This window comes from Pinus tabuliformis, chromosome 5_2 (genome assembly GCF_031772625.1).
Source record: "Pinus tabuliformis cultivar Carrire ecotype Pingquan chromosome 5_2, CPIR1, whole genome shotgun sequence".
Classification (NCBI taxonomy): domain Eukaryota; kingdom Viridiplantae; phylum Streptophyta; class Pinopsida; order Pinales; family Pinaceae; genus Pinus; species Pinus tabuliformis.
This window is the reverse complement of record NC_142306.1, coordinates 61044881-61061809: the sequence shown is the minus strand read 5'-3', so window position 1 is coordinate 61061809 and position 16929 is coordinate 61044881. Positions and strand designations below refer to the sequence as shown.

At 39.7% G+C, this 16929-nt stretch overlaps 1 pseudogene; it reads right to left on the bottom strand.

Moving 5' to 3' along the window:
- The window catches only part of LOC149157543 (pyruvate kinase 1, cytosolic pseudogene), a 128911-nt pseudogene that overhangs the window by 28526 nt on the left and 83456 nt on the right, over positions 1-16929 (bottom strand).

Sequence of the window (16929 nt, the reverse complement as noted above, 5' to 3'; positions counted from 1 at the left end):
ATCATTTCTATCTTTGCAATAAGTCTTCTTCCATACTTTCTTTCCTTGTAGCATTTCTCATCATTTACTTTCATAGATCAGAGTTTAGACTAGATTGATGCAAAATTCTATTTTTTTGATGTACTTAGTTTCCTTGCTTGCTTAATCTCACAGTTTGATTTTTAGTTCTCTTGTAGAAAATCTCTTCTCACAACCAGGTAGCCAATCAGCCATCACAATATCTCTTTAATATATGCCCCACAGGTTGCCCAAAGTTCCTCACAAATCTGCCTTAATTTTCTGCACTTTTCCCATAGACTTTCCTCTCTTTCCTTGAATAAATCCAACCATCTTTCCCTCTCCTAATAATTTTTGCTGAACCTTAGACACCTTAACACATCATCCTAGCCATCAGCTACCCTTTCTACCCACTCTCCCACCTTCAAAACCTCCAAAACTGCTCTCAGCATCCTCCTGTAGACCTCCTGTAGATCCCTTGCATCCTCCTATAGATTTTCCTGTAGGTTTCCTTTTGAAGTCTGATTGCAGGAAAAGCCTTCAAAAGGCCACCTGAGACCTCCTAGGACCCATACACACCTTCCTACACCTTTGAAAATCTGAAATTCACACTCCATTTCCACCTAATCACTGCCACATTCACAAACAAATAAATTAAATGCATGACAATTTCACATAAAAAAACATAAAAATCCAAAAAGATGTTTTTTTCCTCATTTACTTCTAGAAATGGCTTTATTAGATGTTGTTTACTTCCTTGAGTAGTAATGGCATTCATTTCATGGTTTTCATAGTGCTTTCTGCAAAAGTAGGATTAGTTGGTTAAGTAGGGTTTGCTAGGTCTGTTTTACATTTCAGTCTTCCTTTCTGCAAGTAGAGTAGCCTCTGTAGAGTAATATTTCCTTTCTTTCATCACATATAAAGCTTCTTTTGGGATCCATAAAAGTTGGCTTGAGCTACTAGAGATCTTATGCCAGCTAACCAAGTGACAACCTGCAGTAAGAACTAGTACTTGTGCATACAACACCGTCGCTTCCAAGTTTGTTACAAACTACCGGGATGATAAAAGTAAAGTAGGAAGCCCATGAGTTGCAGCATTATTGCTGCAATACTGGTGCTCACCAGCGTTTTGGTGCAGTTGCTGGGGAAGCGTCAGAGTATTTTGTGATTACTGCATTCTTCTATTTTCTCTTGCAACATTCTGCTATGTAGTTTATTTCAGCAAAAGTAGAAATATTGTTTCTTTCAGTTTCTGCATTTCCTTGTTTCCTTTTCAATTTTTCAATTTCCATTCCAGCAAAAGTAGAAATTTTTTTCTTTTAGTTTCTGCATTTCCTTGCTTTCATTTCCAATTTTGCAATTTCCATTTAAGAGAAAGTAGATTAGTCATTTCCTTGCTTTCAGTTCTACATTTCATTTTCTTTCCTTTTCAGTTCTGTAATTTAATTTAGCAAGTTCATTCTAGTTAGTTGCAATTTGTTTGTTCAATCAATTTTAGTTTTGTAGGAACAATCAATGAAAAAGCAAAAACCAACCAAAATATTTCTTTTCATGCCTTGTCAGAACAGAGATAATTAAGGAAAATTCTTGCCCAATACCCCCACTAAATCACATAGTCAACCTTCTCTCTTATTCGGTGGCAGTGATCAAGAAGAACCTTTAGGTGAACAACTAGAGATATTTGAGGACCCTATAAGGGAAGAAGAAGAAGAAAACATCCCTCCTGAAACAATGGCCGAAAATAGAAATGCTCGGGGGAATGGAGAAAGAGTATAGGGTACCTTTCCCATCCAGGAGACCAATGGGGACACCAAAATGAAGAATATAAGTCCCTCAACCCTACCTCACTTCCATGGTCTGACCACAGAAGATACTAACACATTCTTGTTTGAGTTTGTTTTCATCTGCCAAACCTATGATTATGCAGAAGATGAGAAAAAGTTGAAACTATTTCTTTCTACCCTCAAGGATGCAGCATTGCACTGGTTCATGGGGTTACCTAGCAATAGCATCACAACTTGGGCTCAGATGCAGCATGCATTTAATAACAAATATCGAGACTACTATAGGTCAAAAGATACCAAGGAAGGAATCTTCCGAATGACCATGGGAAGTGATGAATTCTTGGAAGAGTATGAAGAGAGGTTCCAGCTCAGTTATAAAAGGGCCAGTACACACTTGACCCCGAGTCTCTAAAGTTGGTCCTACTGAGGGGAATTCCAGAAGACCTTTTAGACACCCTCCATCTACTAGCTAAGGGAGACACCTACCAACTACCTTATGAAGACATAAAGACTATTTTTAGAAACCATTATAGAGTAGCCAGAAAGGGAGGTAGGGGGAATCAACCCATAGCCAGTACCTCCTCATCCAATTCATCCATCAAAGGTGAACTTGGAAACATGCTGGAAGAATTCAAGAGCGAGATGTTGCAGACTCTTTCCATGCAAACGGATACCTTGCATATCAAAATGAAACAAGAGGAAGCAAAGAGGGCTTTGGCCATTTTTTGTCCTAGGTGCACCAGGAGGCATCCTAGGAATGAATACCCATTGAAATCTATAGAGGTTTGTTTAGTCTGTGAAGAATATCATTATACAGATAAGTGCTCCTCCTTGCCCAAACTTAAGGTTGTATATCAGGGGGCTGAAGGAGCAATTGAACCACTCTATTTCATGAACCCGAGGAGACCGCATGGACCTAGACCATACCAACAGGGGATGCAAGGGAAATCCTAGGCATACTACAACCCCAACCAAGTCACTTCTGTACCTTCTTGGGGCCCTCTTGCTCATCCTTCCTAGTCCATGCCTCGTCCTTCATCCTATCCATCTCTGTATCATGCCCAACCAGCTGCTCATTCATTTCAATCCTATGCTCAACCACAACCTCAGTGGAATGCATCTCATCAGGGGTGGAGGCCCTAGTACAACACTCCCCTCACTCTTTTGCCTCCACCACCTGCTCAACCTCAACCATTGCCTCCCGCTCCACCAAGTCAACCCCAAATGCCTGCCTAGCAGAACCTGAACCTGAACAAGAGATAGGCTCAACAAGTATATAGTGGGGTACCATCATGCCCAACTTATGTTGTGGAGATTTAGGAGATTAACCTGCGATCTGGGAAGGTTCTCCCAGATAGCTAGCCTCCCCCTAAGGAGGTTGAGGAAGATAAAGAGGAAAGTTAACCTAAAGCAATTCTACCCTTTCCTGAGAGACTATCCGGGGAAACACAACCCACCCCAGAATAAATTGAACTTCTGATAGAATTGAAACAATTATGTGTGAAGATACCACTTCTCCATGACATAAAAGATGTGCCTATATACAACATGATGGTCAAAGAGAAGTTCTTTAGGCATCCAGGCAGGCGCAAGAGGGATGCCTCAACCATCAATGTCATAGGACAATTGTCCGACCTGATGTTGTGGTAGGTAATCTGTCCAAAATATCTAGACCCTAGAAGCCCAGTAGCTGATGTCCACATCAATGGCACCATGATCCCACATACCTTGATTGATCTGGGAGCTACCATTAATGTGATGACAAAGGAAACCATGCTTGAACTTAACGTCCAGGGCTCCCTGAGGAAGACCATGACAGTACTGTAGCTAGTAGACTGCTCCACCATGACCCCTGAATGGATTGTGGAAGATGTGATGGTCTCCATTGATTCTTGGGAGTACCCTGCTAATATCTTACTTCTCTAGCCGAAGGAAAAGCTCACTGGGTATCCTCTCATCCTGGGGAGACCTTGGTTGGCTACTGTCAATGCCTACATCAGCTGTCGAGCTTGGAACATGACCATCAAGAATGGGCATATGTCCAAACAGTTAATCCTATACCCTTGTACCCAACCCTTGCTAGAACATGATCTACCTCTCTGATTGAAGGAGGAGGATGAGAATGAAGTCTATTCTAGACCACTTTGTGCATTAGAAACTATCATGGGGGGGAACCACAAAATGAGAATGATATCATTGAAAATTTAATTCGGAATCCACCCCCAATACCTTTCCATTAGAATATGTAGTGAAATAAACCCAAGACAATCCCTTAACTAATCTCTATGTGGCCAACCCAACCTCTCTCCTTGTTAAGAATATAGAGTTCGGCCCAGAAAGAACCTTGAAAATCAATCCATCCCTATCCACTTCCTAGGAGAAGGAGCTGTGCAACTTATGGAGAAAAAATTTAGATGCCTTTGCCTGGAGTTATAAGGAGATGAAGGGAGTGTACCCTTCAGTATGTACTCATCATATACACATTAAGGAATATTGCAAACTATTCGGGCAACCTCAAAGGAGGATGAATCCAACCCTTAAAGACATTGTTAAGGAAGAATTGCAAAAATTACTTGATGTAGGATTCATCTACCCCACCTCTGACAATGAATGGATCTCTCCTTTGGTGCTAGTGCCAAAGAAAAATGGTAAGTGGAGAATCTATGTCGATTATCAGGAATTGAACAAAGCCACTAAAAAGGACCACTTTCCTTTGCCTTTCATAGATCAAGTGTTAGATGGTCTAGCGGGGAAATTTTTTTTCTCCTTCCTAGATGGTTTTAGCAGGTACAATCAGATTCAAATCAACCCAAAAGACTAGGATAAGACCACTTTCACATGTCCTTGGGGTACCTTTGCATATTAGGTCCTCCCTTTTGGTTTGTGCAATGCTCCATCCCCTTTCCAGAGAGCAGTATTGAGTATATTTTCTGAACTAGTTCATGATGCAGTGGAAATATATATGGTTGATTTTACTCCTTATGGTTTTAACTTTCAGGAAGCTTTATCTAACCTAGGAAAAGTTTTGGACAAGTGTATTGAAATGAACCTGTCCCTCAGTCTATCAAGAGGCCCTATATGCCTTGAAAAGCAAACTTGTGACTGCCCCAATTTTGAGAGGCCTACATTGGGCCCTACCTTTCCTCATTCACACAGATGCCTCAAACAAAGCAATAGGAGTAGCCTTATGAAAAATTGATGAAAAGTTACCTTATGCCATATACTTTATAAGTAAAAATTTGTCGAAGGCAGAGTTAAACTACATAGTAACCGAGAAGGAACTCCTGGCTGTAGTGCATTCCTTAAACAAATTTAGACATTACATCATAGGCTATAGAACCTTTGTACACATTGATCATGCTACAATTAGATATTTAATGATCACACCAGATTTAAATGCTCGCATTATTAGATGGTTGCTTTTACTGCAATAGTTTGATTTGACCATTGTTGATAAGCCTGGTAAAGAAAATGTTGTTGCTGACTTTTTGTATAGACTAAATTTTCCTGCAGGTGAAGAAGGAATGGTGGATGATCAAATGCCAGATGAACACCTGTTTGCTATCTCTGTACTCTCTCCATGGTTTGCTGATATAGTAAACTACTTGGTTTTAGCACAATTCCCACCACACCTGTCCTTAAAGGAGAAGAGAAAGATCGTGAGGAAAAAATGCCCCTTTCACTTGGATTGGGGGCAATCTCTTCAAACTTGGCCCAGATCATATCTTGAGAAGATGTGTTAGGGAGGAGGAAGTTTTTGAAATTCCCCTGACCTATCATGATGGGCCTTGTGGAGGCCATTTTGCAGCAAAGAGGACTACCTTCAAAATATTGCAAGCATGCTACTATTGGCCCACTTTTCATCAATATGTGAGGAGATATACCAGCCAATGTGATCGGTGTCAAAGGATGGAGAAACCTACTCAAAAGGATGAGATGTCCATGCAAACTCAAGTGACTTTTAAGCCATTTGAGAAGTGGGGCATGGACTTTGTGAGTCATATCAACCCTCCTTCAAAGCAAAAGCAATACATCATTGTGTGCACTGATTATCTGACAAAATGGGGCAGAAACAAAAGTAATTAAAGCAGCAACAAAGGAAATAGTAGCTGAGTTTTTAAGAGATAACATATTCTATAAGTTTAGGTATCCATGAGAGCTGGTCACAGATCAAGGTAGATAGTTCACTTCCAATTTGATTGAAGACCTGCTCACACATCATAAAATCAAGCACAAGACTTCCACCCCTTACCATCCACAAGCCAATGGGTAGGTGGAAGTCACTAGCAGAGCTTTGGAAGGAATTCTGACTAAGGTAGTGAGTAGTAGCAGAAAATATTGGGCAGATAGACTAGTTGAGGCCACTTGGGCCTACAACACAACATGGAAGACCACCACAGGGTTCACACCCTATGAGCTGGTCTATGGATAGAAGGCTTTGCTTTCAATAGAATTTGAATTCAATACACTAAGGATGGTAGCTCAGCTGGACCTAGACCTCAGCCATGCACAAAGAGAAAGACTACTACAGCTCAATGGATTGGATGAACAAAGATTGCAAGCCATTCTCCACACAGAGGTAGTTTGGCTTCAGAGGAAGATATGGCATGACAAAAATATCAAGGAGAAGCAATTCCAAGAGGGATATTAGGCACTACTCTATGACTCAAGGTATAAAGAATTCAAATGCAAGCTGAGGATAAGATGGTTGGGAACCTACACTGTGGAAAAATGCAATGACAATGGTTCAGTTCTGATAAGAACCATTAATGAGGAAGCCATCCCCATGCTTGTCAATGGACATAGGTTGAAAATTTACAAGAAGCCCCTATCCAAGTGAGAGTTCATTGAAGCTCTGAATAAGACAATGATGGTAGTGGACCAGGTCTTAGCCTACACTTCATCCACTCACTGAAGAAGCAAAAAAAAATAAAAAAAAAATAATAAGGACTCAAGTGAAAACCTCCATGAGGCGTTTGAGTCCCATAATTGGGTTGAAAACCTCTTTTGAGGGGGCCCAGTGATGACAAAAAAAAAAAAAAAGAATAAGATCCCTGGGTGAAAACCTCCCTTGGAGGTGCCCAGGGCAGGTAATTAGGGTGAAAACCTCCTTGAGGCGCCCTAGTTGTCTTTCAATATATATATATATAACATAGAAAATAAGAAAAAGAAAATTCAATTTTAATGTGCATTGCAGGTTAAAGGTGGACCACAGGGAGCAAGTGAAGATGCCATAGAGCCTATTTCATCTTCTCCACACTCTTCTCCATCATTTCAAACCTTTCTTCCACCCCACTGTGCTTTTTTCTGGAAACTGTGTGTTCTACAAGAGGCCCTGTGTTTTCTACAGGAGGCTCTTGTATAATTCAAAGAGAGCCAGAAATGGTCCCAAAAAGTAGTTTAAGGGGCTAGGAAGTTTTATGAAGAGAATGTAGACCATCCTATAGCTATCCACCCTCCTTTCCATCCACTCCACATCTGCATCACATCATCATCATCATTTTTGCCTTCTTGTCATAGAAAACACAGAAAACCAGTTTCTAGAAAAAAAATAAAAAAAAATAAAGGGAGCGGCACCTCCAAATCTCACCTGCAACGTACCAAGTACCTCTCCATATTCATCATCATCTTTGGCATCATCCTCATAGCTCCAAGCACAAAAATCAGCTAAAAAATTTAAAGGGAGAAGCAGCTACAGGAGCTCCTGTAGGAATTTCTGTAGTAGCTAATCCCATTAAAATCAAGCCACAACAGCAAAAGGGGTGAAACCATGGGATTGAAGGGGACATATGAAGCTAAATCCAGCCAAAGGATACCTACACAAAGCTAACAAGCCACACATCAGGAAGCAGAGAGCATGTAACAAAGGAAATATAGGCATGCAACAACTAAAATATAAGCATGCAGCAACAAAAGGAACCAAAATACCCCATAAGCACATACATGCAACTCAAAGGTAAGTGACTAACCCTCTCCTCTGTTGCATCAGTGTAATTGAAAAATTTTCATAAGCGAATGAGATGGTTAAGGTTGAATGAGAAAAGGTGGCTAGTTAACTAGCCACCCTCATCCAGCTGACTGCACTCATCCGGAGATGCCACCACACATGTGCCTAATCAACTGAGAGAAAATCTAAAGGACAGGTAGTGGACGGTATGCAAACTCTGATGCAATGATGGGAAGTGATTGCGAGAAAGAGCCATGATGACAAGGCCAGTGGGGATGAACAGTCCAAATATGGTAACGTACATTTCTGCTAGCTCACCCCATCACTGGAAATATCTAAAAGAAGGAATAAGTACTCCTCAAAACTCCTTCACCACATTTTCTTTCATTTCATCCTCATCCACTTAGTTGCAGCAATCTCTTTTTCACCACCACAGCCTCAAAACCATCATTCTCCATCGCTTTCATCCATCCTCCTGCTATCAGCGTTCTATAGGAGCACCTACAGGTTCTACAAGAGCACCTACAGGTAGTTCTACATGAGGGGCAATGAGTTGTTTTTAAGGAGACAACACGAGATTTTTTCTCGATTTCTAGCTTGAGGAGGTAGGTTTTGTGCATACACCCCTTGATTATCAATATGTGTAAGGAATGGTATAATTTTAAGGAGGAATTGAGTCCATAGAAGAAGAGGAAGTCCATAAATGTTTTTGCTTGTTTTCGTAAAAAAGAAACACAGTTTTTCTCTATTTTCCTGTTTCTTCAAAATTCTTGTCTCATCTCTACCTTGGCTGTTCAAAAGGGGTATAAGCACAATGACAGGGGGATTCATGAGGAAGGAGCCGACAAATTCACCCAGGCTCCATGAACACCCCCAAGTAGTGGCTATATTCACCAGAGCAAATTGGATGCCATTTTTTGAGAAATTCCGAGGTTTTGATGAAGAAGTGGCTTAGGAGTTTTCCCTCTATTGAGTCCCTCACTCAAGGACCCATGCCACTTTTAATTTTAGAGGTCTCTCCATGGAAATCACCCCAAAATTTATCAGTATGGTTAACACCCTTCCTCTTGGATTACCTTGGAGCAAAGATGAAAGCCAATTGGACAAACTATCAAGAAAAACTTCTTCCAAAACAATGAACTTCCTGTAGAAGACAAGAATGGCATTAGGAGGACAAGCATACCCTACCCTTGGGATGATGTTAGTTAGTAAATCATCAAATATATTTCTTGTGAGGGAATGTATAGCATAGTCTATGGCTACCATTTTAGACTCCTCTATGAGATGAGATATGGCATGAACACTCCAACACCCTAGAAACTCAACATTCCCTATTTCCTCCTAGAATCCCTTATAGAATCCAGTATTAAGTTTAAGGCAAGGAGTCCAGATCAGCTAGCTCACCATGGGTTAACTAAAATGTTAGTGGAAGAAGCCCTCCATACCTTCACAATCCCCATTGCAAGGGAAATATTCAGGAACATGACAGTAGAAGATGACATAAAGGCCCTCACATATGATATCAGTCCTTCTGACAGTGAGGAAGAAGAGAAGAAAGGGCACTAGTGCCTAGATTTACCTTAGGCTGAAAAGGTAGGATACAGGGCCAACATCAAACCACGCTTAGCCTGGTAGCTAGCCCTAACAGGTTAGGGGAGGGCTCTCTCCGGGTCAATATCAGCAAATTAAGATCGATGAGGGCTTGAGATGATTGAAATATCTTCTGATATTAGGCTAGGCATGAGTTCAAAAGGGTTTGGTTGAATAAAATAGTGTTTTGTTGGCTCAGAGGGAAAGGCACATTTTGGGGTGCGGGGATTGAGGCACAGTTCTGCAGAGATCTCAATGGGGCAAGGTAGGCAATTGTTTTGGTGCTTAAATTTGAGTGATATGGAAGGAATAAATAGGTGAGGTGTTGAAGAGGGCAAGAGAAATCATGAATCCTCCCCAAACAGATGAAAACATCAAATAACTAAAGAAAACTTCAAGTAGAGCATTGCACTTTCAATGAATTCTACTTACACTCTTGTTTGTTTAGTTCAGAAGAAATAAGATAGATAATGCAATCACATAGAAAAATTCACAATCACAAAGAGAAGCACTATACCAAGACAAAGTGCCACATGAATCGCAAATATTGGTGCAAATCCTGGTCTCAATTCCTTAGCCAAAATACTGAAAATGAATGTACAATGAAGCTCAAGGCTTTCTCAAGAGTCCAATCATGATAATGACTGAAAACTAACATAATATAGACAAACATAGCTCATCCTTGCCTCTATGGGTTGAGCTCACAAGTTTAGGAGCTGATCCAACTGATTCTAAACTCAGAACTAGAAAATAGGCAACATAACAGCATGCCTCTAGAAACAAGGGAACTGATTCATTCAATTTCAAACAACCTTTAAACTGATGAATCTACCTCTACAAGTGGAAATTTAACATATTTACATCATGATCCATCAATTTTCATCAAATTACATCAAAAATTTTCCATTAAGAAAGTAAAAAAGTCAAACTAGGCAAAGTTGGGTGAAAAATAGGGCAAAACTTGGTCAAACTGGCAATTTTTCCTCTATGCGCCGCGCCTGATTCTCTATGCACCGCGCCTGTTTGGACCCACTTTTGGGGGCCTTCCTAATTTCAAAATGAGCTCTGGGTGTGCTTGCTGAAAAGGTTTGTCTGTCTACTTTCCAACCCAAGTGGAATTTTGCAATTTGGCCTCCATTTTTCCCTCCAAAAGTCCATTCTCCCAACACTGCTTCCTGTGTGTCAAAATAGGGGCAGCGAGGTCTTTTTTTGAGTGTTTTTGACCTTTTTGAGGTCTAAAAACCTGCCCAAATTTCTTGGCCATCGGTAGGAAAGCATAATTTCTCATGCCAAATCCAAAAGCGTTGAGTTTTTGTGATTTGGAGGCCCCTAGCAAAAGCGAGCGCCAAGTGGCGCAGCGCATAGGGCAGAAAATTCTGTGTTAAAAATTTCTATGCCTAGCGCCTTTTTGCAGACCAACTTTGAGGGCCTTCCCGGTGTCAAAATTGTGTGCAAAATAGCTCGTTGTAAATCTTATTGAGTCTAATTTTTAACTCAACTTTAATTTTTCAATTTGGAGTTTATTTGCCTTGTCAATAGTTAAATCTCCCAAGATTGGTCAAAATGTGCAAAATGAGGCTACCTAGAGGTAGAGTGATGTTGCAGTCAACTTTCGAAGGTCTTCATCAACCCAAATTTAAGCTCATGATAGCTCATTGGAAAGATATTTGTGTCTAAATATCATTTGACTCATCAAAAAAGTCATTTGGCCAACCAAGCTAGGCGAAAACTTGATTTTCCTATGGTCACTTCAGAGGTGCATCAATTCTCCCGAGGCAACTGTACTTTTGACATTTCTCTAAAATCATGACACTTGTGTAAAAAGTGAAGGAGGTTTTTCTTCCTTGTCCTATTTTGGGAAAAAATGTCTCTCAGTTTTCCCAAATTCATTTTTTATTGCTCAGAAACATCATTGGAGTAAAACCTATCCCGATGTGTGGAACAGGGGATTTGTCGAAATGAAGTGAAATGAAGGGGATAAAGGGCTCCTAAATTCTTGAGAAAATTTTGGGAATTAGGGAGGGATGCTAGGAAGTAGGGGAAAGTGGAATTTCAAATATTGAGTGATGGGAGGAGCTCCAAAATTGCAAAACACAAGCCTAGCCTAGAAAATTGTCAAGTTGTAGCAAGAAACTAGGGTTTGTGCAAAAATGAGGAATTCAGGGGATCTCAGTGATGGGAAGCGTTTAATAAGGTAAATTAAGGATAGGGGAAGGTGTATGAACATCAGGATACAAGTTTTGCTGATGATTTGACCATCCAAGAGAAATTAGCTTCAAAACCCTAGGAGAGGGAAATGAACCTTACCTAGGGACAACTGAAGCATGAACAAGGTGTAAAATGACCCATTGGAACTTGACATGATGATGACAATCCTCTGAATGATGGTAAACTCAGCTGAATGGTGATATGAAGCTCTTGGGACAATAATTAGGGTTTGGGAATTTTTAACTAGGGTTTGGGATAGTTAGGACTAGGGATTTGGGAAAATGGGAATTGGGGATAGGTATGACTGAATATGGGAGTTAGGGAATGGGTGGATAAGCTGAGAAAATAAATGGAGTGAAAAGTGAGGGAGTGGTAGAAGGCAACAAAATGACAAGTACAAAACCCTAGGCAATGGCTTTTGAGAAGTTGCAAGATATTAGGGTTTGGATTTTATTTTACACAACCACCATAAACTTTAAGAAAAACTCCTTCACTAGCAAGGAAAAGAGCTTGGATTACTTGCACACTAGAAGGTTTGAGCAATTTTGGCAATTTGAGGGAGTTATTAATGAAATAGGGCTTGGAAGCTCTATGCACCGCGCCACCTATATGCGTCGCGCCAGTGAAAATTAACACTGAGGAGATCAGCTCTATGCGCCACACCACTTGTATGCGCCGCGCAACTCACCCAATGCATCATGTCTCCAAAACTGAGTGCCTTTGCTGCAATTTGCTCTCCCTTTTCCAACGTTGCCTTCACTTTGCTCAATCTTTCTTCTTGGAATTCCAATGAGCTTTTGAATTGTGAAAAATGTTTTATATACAAGAGTTTTTAATTTTTGATTCATGAAACCCACTTTTATAATGTTTTCATTGTAAATTTACCTCTTCAACTCTGTTTTTTGGGCAGTTTATTTTCTTTGTGCCTTTGATGAACTGAATGACTTGATTTTTTGTTTGCCTTGCAGAGGATGGAGCAGCTGAAGTTTGGGAAGGTGACCAGTGTTTCCTCTTAGCTGATTTACATTCAAGAGAACTAAAAATACATGAATTAATACAATAAAATCCTAGAATAGTCTGTTTCTCCTCAAAACGGAGTTTTAAGGAAAAATACATTGTTGATCAATTTATTATGAACTTTATTGGTATTGGAACTCCTCATGTGCCTGCTGACTGTTATTAGACATTTTGGAGACCTTTTTGATGAAACCATAACGAAACCCTAGACCTAAATGACAATGAAACCCTAGAAAATAATTCTGCAATCTTTAAGACAAAAAGGTGACTGTATACAATTTTTGATGAATAAAAATGAGCCAACAGGCAAATGACATGAGGGAAACTGTACAGCAAGCCACTATCATCAGATGATCCATGCTCCTAATGGAATGCAGCTGACTGAGTGAGACACCTAATATGCAATGCAACAAGAGGATTTTATCTCTGACGGAGGGATGAAGATACTGACACTAACATTGGCTCCAATGGGGATGGTAGCTCCTTGGAGGTGCCAAGAACTACAGATCTCTAGGAAAGCAGGTAGTGCCTTTCATCGATTGGGCTATGGAGTCAATAACTTCAAAACACCCAAAAACCAATTACTACGAAACTTTGACTCAAGACTCATAGTTGAACTGACTAATCCAAAAATGAAACAAGACTTTGAAAAGTTGAAACTTGACACTCAGCTGAAACTATCGTTAGACTGACTAAAACAAAAAATGGCTCAAGACTGAATTAAATGAAACAAGTACTTACAAAGCTTTTAAATGGCAGCAGACCATCGAGATTTAAGAACTTCAAATCCTGATGACAACCACCTACCTACTGATGAAATATGTACAATCATGTGTAGTGAGCCTTCCAATGTAACCAATCCAACAAATGGCTACTCAATGAAATTCTGTTCTCACTTTCCCCGAGCAGGCAGAACGATGTACATGTAGGCAACTCATAATAACCACTGAAACCAAGGCTTATGATAACGAACCAGGCAACATTTATCTTCTCTAATGCTTGCACAAGAATGCCAAAGGGATCTTGATAATCCTGAAGCACTATTTTGTCTTGAGATCCAGCAGCAAAAATACAAGAACTCCCTTCATTCTGATCTGAAAGAACCACAGGTTATTGAGTGATAGGAAGGCATAGAGAGGTATAAGCTTCTACCATCTGAGTGTTCGCTGTAAATTCCTTGACCGTGAGAAATTCTGGCATATTGTCTCTCTCAAGCTCATATTCCTCAACTTCATGGTCTAGGTCATTCTTAAATAGAAAACAATCTTCAATATCATCAAACATGACAGCCTTATCATCTTCATGAAAGAAAATACTATCTGTTTACTAATCTATAAAGCTAATTTCAGGACTGTCATCATTTTCAAAAGAGGAAGAAGTTCCACCATCACCTTCTTGACCATGTGCACACTGCAGATCTGCGTTAACTTGAGCTGTAACATGACCTTTCAAGAGTTGATCTATCTCATCTTCAGACAGAGGAGATAATACTTTTTGTTTTCTTTTGCTCAAATAGTGATTGTCTTCATTAATTTCAAGCAAAGGAGGATACAAATTTTCCTCATGCTGTTGATTCATTTCATGTGTTTCCTGTTGACTATCAAGATGCAAAATTCTTTCATCTTCAAGCAAAGAAAAACCTACTATATGTTGATTATGATCTTGTGTAACAAAGTGACTAGTTTCAATGATTTCCTCATCATCACGACCTGAATCTTCCTCATCATCATGATTTGAATCTAAATTTGAATTAACCGACTTGACTTTATCACATTTTGAGATTGAAACTTGACTTTCCTGCATGCTGTCTTCTTCTATGGACAGATCTGAAATAAAACCTTCTCTTTCATCATCTTCCACCATACTAAGATCTTGATCCTGCTGCAAATTTTCCTCATCATCTTGATAAGTATCACTCTCTTTATGCTGCTGAAATGGATTTTCATACAGGGCTTCCATGATCTCATCATCCATGAAGTCACCATCTTCATAAACTTTCTCAAGATTTTCAATAAAACTATAAGCATGTTTGCAACAGTTCTGAACTAGATTTAATGATGGATAAGATTCTTTATACCTTTCAAAGAACATGGTATGAAAATCTTTCAAACAGTATATACAAGCAGGCAGAAAACTTTCATACCAAGATCGGGCTTCACCTTCCAAAGTGGCCATGAATATATTCATCAAACAATCTTCAGGAAAATCAACCTTCAACTTGCGAATTTTCATGTGAAATCTAACTAGATGTAAAGCAGGATCCTTCCTATCATCATCTTTAAACGTAGGAAAATTCCTTTGCCTATCTACCTTAGGAATTTTATTTGGAAAACCTGGAATGTGATCTCGGCTCATGGGAGCATACCTTCGATCTAGTGAAACCATTTTGATAACAATGAATTCACTAAGAAATTCTTCAGGCCACTGATTTTTTGAAGGGTAGAGTCACCATAAAAATTCTAAACCTTGGGATTCTTCGACACTAGAGTCGCCAGGTGAATGATTTCAGCCTTCTGATGTCCGATCGTTGTCCACCATCAACTATCAGATCTGAACTTGATTACATTTTCCTGAGGAAATTTGCAAGTCAGATGTTTCTGTTTATAAGACTAGACCGGAGATTGACTGCAGCAACTTTTATCTACTTTCGCTAATGCAAAGAAAGAGCGTTTTGAAGGCTTCCTGGCTAACTTTAGGTTCTGTCTGTAGTTTATAAAGAAAAAACATTAACAAACAAATAAACTTTTCTTCCCTAGTATGGTCGCCACTATGTTAGTGCCTAGATTTACCTCAAGCTGAAAGGGTAGGATCCAGGGCCAACATCAAACCACACTCAACCTGGTAGCTAGCCCTACCAGGTCAGGAGAGGGCTCTCTCCAGGTCAATCTCAGCAAATTATGATCGATGAGGGCTTGATATGACTGAAATATCTTATGATCTTAGGCTATGTATGAGTGCAAAAGGGTTGGTTGAATGAAATAGTGTTTTGTTGGCTCAGAGGGAAAGGCACATTTTGGGGTGCGGGGATTGAGGCACAGTTCTGCAGAGGTCTCAATGGAGCAAGGTAGGCAATTGTTTTGGCGCTTAAATTTGAGTGATATGGAAGGAATAGATAAGTGAGGTGTTGAAGAGGGCAAGAGATATCATGAATCCTCCCCAAACAACTAAAAACATCAAATAACTAAAGCAAACTTCAAGTAGAGCATTGCACTTTCAATGAATTCTACTTACACTCTTGTTTGTTTAGTTCAGAAGAAATAAGATAGATAATGCAATCACATAAAAAAATTCACAATCACGAGGAGAAGCACTGTACCAAGACAAATTTCCACATGAATCCCAAAGAGTGTTGCAAATCCTGGTCTCAATTCCTTAGCCAAAATACTGAAAATGAATGTACAATGAAGCTCAAGGCTTTCTCAAGAGTCCAACCATGCTAATGATTGAAAAATAACATAATATAGACAAAAATAGCTCATCCTTGCCTCTAGGGGTTGAGATCACAAGTTTAGGATCTGATCCAACTGATTCTAAACTGAGAACTAGAAAATAGGCAACATAACGACATGCCTATAGAAACAAGGGAACTGATTCATTCAGTTTCAAACAACCTTTAGACTGATGAATCTACCTCTACAAGTGAAAATTTAACATATTTACATCATGATCCATCAATATTCATCAAATTACATCACAAATTTTCCATTATGAAAGTAAAAAAGTCAAACTAGGCAAAGTTGGGTGAAAAACAGAGCAAAACTTGGTCAAACTGGCAATTTTCCTCTATGCGCCGCGTCTGATTCTATATGCATCGTGCCTATTTGGATCCACTTTTGGAGGCCTTCCCGATTTCAAAATCAGCTCCAGGTGTGCTTTATGAAAAGGTTTTCCTATCTACTTTCCAACCCAAGTGGAAATTTTCAATTTGGCCTCCATTTGCCCCACCACAAGTCCATTCTCCCAACGCTGGTTCCTGTGTATCAAAATAGGGGCAGTGAGGTCATTTTTTGAGAGTTTTGACATTTTTTAGGGCTCAAAACCTGCCCACATTTCTTGGCCACAGGTGGGAAAGAATAATTTTTCATGCCAAACCCAAAACTTCTGAGTTTTTTTTATTTGGAGGCCCCTAGCAAAAGCGAGAGCCACGTGGCGCAGCGCATAGGCCAGAACATTTTGTGTTAAAAATTTCTATGCATAGGGCCTTTTTGTAGACCAGTTTTGAGGGCCTTCTCGGTGTCAAAATTGCGTGAAAAATAGTGAGTTGGAAATCTTATTGAGTCTAATTTTTAACCCAACTTGAATTTTTCAATTTGGAGTTCATTTTCTCTATCAAAGGTCAAATCTCCCAAGACTACTAAAAATGGGCAAAATGAGGCTGCCTAGAGG